Source organism: Oryctolagus cuniculus, chromosome 18 (assembly GCF_051225735.1).
Source record: "Oryctolagus cuniculus isolate XC-2025 breed Fujian yellow rabbit chromosome 18, ASM5122573v1, whole genome shotgun sequence".
NCBI lineage: Eukaryota > Metazoa > Chordata > Mammalia > Lagomorpha > Leporidae > Oryctolagus > Oryctolagus cuniculus.
The window spans coordinates 6,469,218-6,478,628 of NC_142884.1; positions in this window are offsets into that span (position 1 = coordinate 6,469,218).

The window sequence follows — 9,411 nt, forward strand, 5'->3', positions numbered from 1 at the left end:
TAGAAACCATATGGTGTCAGCTCACATGAAAATCTTAGAAATACATGACACATATTAGATATAAAAGCAATATATTTGTATGTGTACATATTTGCATGTACATATATCTTTGTATTTATGTGTATACATGTATATATAATCAGTCACATTATGTTTGTTTTGCATCAATCAATGCTGTTAGAAAATTATAAATGAAAAATGAAAAAAGAAATAAAAAAATACTCATTAAAGTAAAAACACATTGCTTTATCCTTGTACGTATATTATTGTGAGAAGAACTTAATTGGTTTAATTTACATGCGATATATTTTCCCTTTTTATTATTTGTATTTAACCTATATTCCTTGAAAAAATATCTACTTGATAAACTATTAGGATTAATTATTCCTTCAAGGTTGATAGAAAAGTGTATACATTTGAGATTAGATTCATTCATTTCTTATATACTCATGGGTTGCGCATTTTCAATTTCCTAACTCTACCTTAATTTATCCCAAGTTAATTTAAATGTTCTTAATATTTTATGCCTTTTAATTATAGATTGTATAAATGATGGCAAATTACATGGTGTATATAAGTATATATATTTTTATTTTTTCTATTTTAATCATTTTTCAAAACATATTTATTTATTTATTCGAAAGTCAGAGTTACATAGTGACCAGAAGGAGAGACAGAGTGAGAGGGCTTCAGCTGGTTCACCCTGTAGATGGCCATGATGGCTGGTACTGGGCCAGGTTTTTTAGCTATATATTTTGAAAATATTTACCATTGAACATAATAAAATGTCTGACACTCACAGGAATCATCTATTTATAATTAATATCATAATGTCTATATTGATTCTTAGATTTAGCAATTTATTGTGTTCTTTGCATTTTGCTTGTTATAAATTACTGATTTTTCTATCTCAACTTCATCTGTATTAATCTTTAAAGATTCACTTATTTATTTGAAAGTCAGAGTTACACAGAGAGAGGAGAGGCAGAGAGAGAGAGAGAGAGAGAGAGAGAGAGGTCCTCCATCCACTGGCCACTCCACAGATGGCTGCCATGGCCAGAGCTGCAGCAACCTGAAGCCAGAAGCCAGGAGCTTCTTCCACATCTTCCACGTGGGTGCAAGGGCCCAAGAATTTGGGCCATCCTCCACTGCCTTCTCAGACCACAATAGAGAGCTGGAATGGAAGTGGAGCATCCAGGACTCAAAACAGCACCCATATGGGATGCTGGCACTGCAGGTGGTGGTTTTACCCAACATGCCACAGCGCTGGCCCCCTCCAACTCTATTTTCATCTCTATCTCTATCATCTCTATCTCTATCTCTATCTCTGTCATTTCTATCTCTATCTCAGTATATCCCTTGTCTCTCCTTCAGTCTCTGTCACTCTCCCTTTCAAATGAATAAATCTTTTTTTTTTAAATAATAATTAGGAGGCATGAGCTGAGCCACTAGAGAAAGGTTGTAACCCTGTAGAGTCACTAATGGCCATTATGTATTGCAGGGTGAACCAAATGACACTGATTGTAGGTGTTTCATTCAAGTGATAATGAAACCTGATGTATATATAATGTGCTTGAGGACATTAGTACCAAAGTTGCTCTGTCCTCAGTCTCCTGTGAGAATCACAGAACATTTTGAGGATGATGGAGGCACACTGTGACATCACAATGCTAGCCAGGGACAGGTGAATCCACAGAATGACCTGATGTGATGCTGTGCAGAGCTTGTGTGTCCAGCAGGCACCTATTGTGTAGAAATGTATCCTGCAATACTGGATTCTAGAACTGCTTAATTATTAGGAAAACTCTCATGGTCTCCTGATATCACAGAGACTGTTTTCCATGTTCAAGGTGGGGACTTAGCATGTAAGGAAGTGGTAACATTACACACTGAGCTTCAGACAGCAGCTGTCAGCCACAAGAAGTTCTTGTGATATATTCTCTGGCATAAACATTTTTTCTGTCAATCCCAAACTCTTTAAATCACTTTTAAAACACAAAGTTGAACACCTTATATACTATCTTTACCTTATGCCTTATATTTTACTGATTCACAAATCTTGCCTTAACTACAATACTTCTACTTGAGTCAAGTATTAATCAAATGTAAGTATATGATTTGAAAAACATAACATTGAGATTCTGTCCCACCATGTTTTGTCACATACTGCTTAGAGTTCTGTATTTTAGGGCACAATATAATGTTCAGTGATTCCCATGATAGGTGCAATTTCAGTGTGGGTACAAAAGCAGATTCTGGTCTGTTGCTGTTTCATGCAGAGGCAAATATATGTTCTTTAAAATTCCTTTGGGGCCTGGCACTGTGGTGCAGTAGGTTAATCTTCTGCCTGTGGTAACAACATCCCATATGAGTGCCAGTTGAAATTCTGACTGCTCTCCTTCTGATCCAGCTCTCTGCTATGGCCTGGAAAGCAGGAGAAAATGGCCCAAGTCTTTGGGTCCTGCACCTGCAAGGGAGACTCAGAAGCTCCTGGCTTCAGATCAGACCTGCTCTGGCTGTTGCGGCCATTTGGGGAGTGAACCAGTGGATGGAAGACCTTTCTCTGTTTCTCCCTCTCACTGGTTATAACTACCTCTCAATTAAATAAATGAAATCTTTAAAAAATAAATAGAAAAAAAACCAAATTGATAGTTTCCATGCAGTTTTTTTTGAAATTCTCAGTTTAAATTGTGTTAAGATAACTATTCATAATCTATACATATCAAATCTTACACACATATGGAAACTCAATCCAAACAAATTTAGAAACTAAAATATCAATGTAAAATGAAAACATAAGGCATGAACATAACAAAATAAATGCCAGCATCATTTTAAGAATATTCTGTAACATAATCTGACCAGCCCTGACAGATTCAATTTCCACTTTTTTCAAGAAAGTGTGAAATAGAAAAATCAACTCAATACCTTAGTCTACCCAAGTGACTCCTTCCTTTACAGTGAAAATAGTGCTACTTATCTCACAGAGGTTTTTTTAAGATTTTATTTATTTATTTGAGAGGCAGAGTTACAGAGGAAGAAATGGATAGAGGGGTCTTCCATCTGCTGGTTCACTCCAAATGACCGCATGGTGGAGCCAGGCCAATCCGAAGCCAGGAACCAGGAGCTTCTTCCAGGCCTCCCATGTGCATGTAGGGAATCAAGCACTTGGGTCAACTTCCACCACTTTCCAGGCCATATTAGAGATCTGGATTGGAAGTGGAATAGCCAGGACACGAACCGACACCCAAATGGGAATCTGGAGCCACAGGTGGAGCTTAGCCCACTGCACAACAGCGTCAGCTCCTGTCACAGAGTTTTAAAGGACTTAAGGCATGGGCATGTTCTGCTTTCATGTCAGTAATTCCTGTTCTGTGAATGCTCATTAAAGGGACACAGTCAACTTTGGGATGCCTGGGAACTAGAGAAGCATTGCAGTAAATGTATCTAAGTGGAGACTAAGGGGAAGATGCTATGTTTCAGTTCATGTGGCCCATGCAGCTCAGGCCTCTTCCTCCCCTGCAGGGCTCCCAGGCTCAGAAAACAAGCATCAGGCATCAGTAGCTGGTGAGACGGTCACCAGGGACGTGCCCATGGGCATAATCTACTTTTCAGAAACACTCATAAGAATTCTGGGGAATTTCTCTCTTTGCCGTTATACCTATCTCTATGTCACAGGGTGCAAGTTTAGGTCCACAGACTCGATTCTCAAAAAATTTACAAAAGATCAGCAAAATGAAGAGCTGATATTTTGAAAAAAAAAATTGACACCCCCATTGGCCCAATTAACAAAAAAAGGAGTGAGAGCATCCAAATCAATAAAATCAGAAATGAAAAAGAGAATGTAACAGCAGACACCACAGAAATAAAAAGAGTCATCAGAAATTACTACAAAGAGTTGTATGCCAACGAACTGGGAAATCTAACAGAAATGGATAGATTCCTGGACACATATAACCTACCTAAATTGTCCTTATTTGGACAAGGTCATAGTCAAAGTGGAAGTTCTCTTCTCCCTACAGAGAAAGGCACCTCCTTCTTTGATTACATTTTTTTTCTGACAGGCAGAGTTAGACAGTGAGAGAGAGAGAGACAGAGAGAAAGGTCTTCATTTTTCCATTGGTTCACCCCTGAAGTGGCCACTATAGCCAGTGTGCTGTGGCTGGTTTGCTGTACTGATCCAAAGCCAGGAGCCAGGTGCCTCCTCATAGTCTCCCATGTGGGTGCAGGGCCCAAGGACCTGGGCCATCCTCTACTGCACTCTCGGGATGCCAGAATGGTCCATTCTTTTCACTGGGATCTCACTCGCAGAGATTTTTTTTTTTTTTTTTGCCAGAGTGTCTTGGCTTTCCATGCCTAAAATACTCTCATGGGCCTTTCAGGCAGATCTGAATGTCTTAAGGGCTGATTCTGAGGCCAGAGTTCTGTTAAGGGCATCTGCAATTCTATGAGTCTGCTGTGTATCCTGCTTCCTATGTTGGATCATTCTCTCCTTTTTTATTCTATCAGTTATTATTAGCAGACACTAGTCTTGTTTATGTGATCATTTTGACTCTTAATGCTTTCATTATGATCAATTTTGAAATGAAACTGATCACTTTGACTAGTGAGATGGCATTGGTACATAAAGGATCCTGTGAAATACTTCCAAAAGCTTTTCTTCCTTTTTATTCTTTTACCAAAATTCTCATTCTGTTGCAGTATTTACTATATTTTTTTATATTTTGGGGATAAGTTTTGATATATATTTGAGGCAAAGGCTTAATGGCTTTACTAACAAGTTCCACAAGTAACCTGCAAGCGATCTGTGTAAACCCCTAGTTTACCTAGAATCTGCCAAAACTTACAAGTTTCAATCATTTTATTTTTAGCTCTTGTTGGTGTATGATACTTTCAAGTAATGGTTTTATTTGAACTTTTTTTATTACTAAGGAAGTTTATTACCTATTAACACATTGAATGAATTCAGATATCCTTGATTGGAGGCCTTGTTTGGTTTATTTTGTCCATTTTTTCTATTGTATTGTCCTTATTGTCTCTATTGGTTGCTTGGTGCATTGGAGAATTACACACACTTCTTACTTGACCCAAATCTCTCCTCTTTCTCACTCTCTCTCTCTCCCTCTCTCTCTGTGTTTTCCTCTCTCTATTGCTGTGTCTTTCAAACACATAAATAAAATCTTAAAAAAAATCAAGGTCTTGTGTTCAGAAAGTTAATGGCTCTTTTTGGTCTGATGATTAGTTCTCTTTTGTTTGTACAGCAGAAATCTACCTTGTGGAGGGTCATTTCCTGCATAAGTCACTGCTATTACCTCCAACATTTATTATCTTCTGTTCCAAATATCTTTTCAAAGATTTTCACATAACAAATCACCTCCAAAGACATTAGTAGTTTAATAACTGGGCGTAAAAGCAGACTGTACACAAGACCAAAATTACAAAGATAACACACCCCACTTCAAGGCCCAATACATTTCTAACAGTATTGATAAAGATAGGATACTGAGAGAGACATGATGTTCTGCAAATGGGAAGTACAAGGACCCTTTTTGGGATGGGTTGGGGAATGAGAATATTTTATGGTACATGGAGGAAATTTGTTTACCATATGGGGGACAAGGAGGAATAATACCCTCCCCTCTCTGTGGGGAGCAACTCAGACTAGACTGTTACTGGAATTAAGACTTATTCTATGCATCTGCTCTCCCACAATATGGCGCTGGGAGAGGAGCAAACAGCTTCTACACAGCTGCCTCCAGCTCAACCAATAAACTGTAGGACCTGCTCCTGATTGCAGGAGAGCAGCGTACTCGGCGTGTGGGTAGCAGAGTTGGGATTGGTGGAAGAGGACTATAAAGGAGAAGAGAGACAACATGCACGAGGAACATCTATCTGAAGGAACACCTGAGCAGCCCCCGAGAGAGCCGGCCGGCGGTGTGCCGCTCCCCCGCGGGAGAGGGGAAAGTGGCAGGGGGAACCACCCTTCCACCGAGGTGGAAGGGACGGTAGCCAACCCGGGAAGAACCAGCAGCAAACCCGGGGAGGGCCGAGCAGACAAAAGAACAGCGCAGGGTCCTGTGTCGTTCCTCCACGAAGACGGGGAGCGACATAATGGTGCCGTGACTCGGATATGAAACCTAGGCAGGGTCTTGTGTCATTCCTCTACGAAGAGGGGGAGCGACATAATGGTGCCATGACTCGGATAGGAAACCTAGGCAGGGTTTAGTGTCGTTCCTCCATGAAGAGGGGGAGCGACAACATTCCTGTTCATAAGGTTTGAGAAATAAGATTGAAATATGCAACCTGAAAATGCTTAGAATGTTCGCAAGCCGAGACCTTCAGAGATCTGAAAATGTGGCACCATTGTTTGTGTTGAAAGCTGGCAGCAAGCTGCTGGACACTAATAGGATGGGCCTGGCTTGTGCCATCCTTTCTAGCACAGAATTGTTCTCATACACTGTGTTCCCTGGTCACTTCCTCTCTTCTCATACTTTGGCAGCATTAAAGACAAAACTGCAGATTCATGGGAGTTTTTGGAAGGAGAAACACTGACTTTAGTAGCACTATTGGACACAAGTGTCCCTTTCACCTTCCTATCTTCTGTGGTTCAGTGGAAGAGGAGGTGATAGGTGAAAAACAGACTGAAAGATCCTAGGTCTATGGGGCTTCCCATGGGTGCCTGCATGGGCAGCAAGAGTGTGAAGCTTAGGACCTGGCTCTCCCCACATTCTAGACAGTGCAAGAAAAAGGAGGTGAAGACTTAGTGGGGAAGAGATTAATGATAAAACCTCCTGACAGTCCTTGCCAGGCCCCCGCTCACTCCATCTGCACACTTGGATTCTCCACACCCATGTCTTGGGTACAGTGTAATCAGTACCCAAGTAAAAAAATGCATGCATGCACATGTTACTATTCTTTCTATTATTAACTCATTAATGTGATAGTACAGAATAGATGTAAGGCTATGGAAAACATCCAAGATGAAAATAAATACAAAACTTACTTATGAAATGATGGCATGTCTTCTATACATACCATAAGTAGTAAATGTGTTGGTCTCTAACATATATGTTTGAGTGAATTGTTTTTGGCTAGTTTTTTGCTTATGTGAACTAATAACAAAATAGTATTTTTGGCACAATGAACACTTACAAATTACACTTCATTTTAATTAGGTCATTGTCAACATTATTATAGTAACCTAGTGTAGGACAACTGTAACATGAAAAAACAAGTTTAAGAAAACTTTAACTGCAGTCTTCACTAAATAAACACATGTAAATATCAGTTTAATCTTATACATTTAAATTTAGGTATTTAGTCATTAATATAGGTAAACAGAGTTTATCTAATAATAAAGTAATGAGAATTCAAAATACATTAATAAGGGGCCAGTGCTGTGGCATTGCGGGTAAAGTTGCCCTTGCAATGCCAGCATTCCATACTGGCACTGGTTGGAGTCCTGGCTGCTTCACTTCCAATCTAGCTCTCTGCTCATGTGCCTGGGAAAGCAGCAGAAGATGATGGCCCATGTCCTTGGGTCACTGAACCGACATGGGGACCTGGAAGAGGCTCTTGGTTCCTGGCTTTGGATTGGTCCAAATGAATGGAAGATACCTCTCTCTCTATCTCTCTCTGCCTATTGAATTAAAAAAATCTTTAAAAATGGAAAATGTATTAATATTATACATTAAAAGGATGAAATAGAAAACATATGAAAGCAGTAGATTCTTGAAAAAAAGTTACTGAATAATTAAAATCATGAAAAATAGAAAATTAAAAGAATCTTTATTAAGCAAGTAAATTCCAGCAACGTCAGGACCAGGAGTAAATAATGGAAGCACTTCTCGGAAAGATAGGCTGACACCAGAATTGTGGACAGGGCTCCCACCTTTCACCAGTGAACAGAATGCCTGGGCAGGACCAGTAGAAGATGGAAAGGAGCAAACACAAATAGAGTGAAAGTCTTGGAACTATTTTTATCCACAGATGACATGACTGCAATCTAGGAAAAGTTGTTTTAACTATAAGGACTCATAAAAGGAATCAACCCAGATGTTCATCAACTGATGATACAGAAAATGTGGTATATATAAATGATGGAATACTACTCAGTTATAGTAAAGAACAAAATCCTGTCTTTTGCAACAAAATGGATGCAACTGGAGATCATTATGATTAGTGAAATAAGCCAGACCCAAAGAGACAAATATCATATTTTCTCTGAGTTGTGGTAGCTAATATATATTACAACAAAATCCCTAAACATTTGAGTGAAAATGACATATTATGATTTAATTATCATTTATAGCCCCTGGCCACAGTCCTGTGGAACAGTGGCCTTTCTACTTTTTACGTGTTGAAAACTATATTTAGTGGCGTATTAAACCTGTACTTATAAAGTAAATCAAAAGCATGTTATTGCAAAATTAAAAAAAAGAAGGAGGAAGGTGGAGGGAAGTATCCTTATGTTCTTAGAATTGTAGTTTAGAAAGATATGAAACACGTTCTCCTTATATTACTAAAATATTTTAAAAAGAATTCATGAGAATATATTAAAAATAACCTTTCTTTTCTAGTGATAGTAATTAGAAATCAACACACATTATGCAAGAAAATCTTTATGTCTACTAGCCAATGTAGCATGATATCTAACACATTTCTAGCTTTACTGAGGGACATAACAAAATGTGGCAAGCACAGATCTTATTTGGAATATGTGGCAACATAAAGACGTCGGTGGCAGAAAGTCAGAGCAATCCAAACTCAAAAGAAATGGAAGGCTTCAAAATAAAATTCAAAATTCTCTGCTATATCTAGGACAGCCAACATAACCTTTGAAGAAAAACAGAATGGAAGGGCTTGCTAACTTATGAGTGGAGCTTTGATCACAGATACAATACAGTTTTGTGCTACCTGAAACTTAAAAATGAATGAATAAAATAGCTACAAGCTATCCAAGTTAAATAAATAATTAAACATAATTTTGAATATTAGAATTAAAGGGAACATATTTTGTAATCCTGCAAAGGTGAAGCATTCCAAAGCAAGATAAAAAGCAGAGAACACAAAGAAAGATTTAGGTTTTGATGCTTTGAGCTGGCCTCAGTTCTGTTCCTGGGAATCAACTGCTAAACTCTCAAAATTTCTGTAGTGAGTGAATGGAGTACCTGTTAGTCATGGTAGCCCTGATAATTTATGCCAATGGGATGAGACTGAGGTTGGAGGACTGGCCAGATCAGAATGACCCCCCACAAGATTGTAGGACTGGGGTTTTCAGTCTCATTGATACCAACATGACCTCTAGGGCACAAAAGTTAAATAGCATCATCAATGATTTTACCATTGATGTCTGTGTACAAAGACTTCAATAAAAACTGAGGACACCAAACTTTGGGTGCTCTCTGGTTG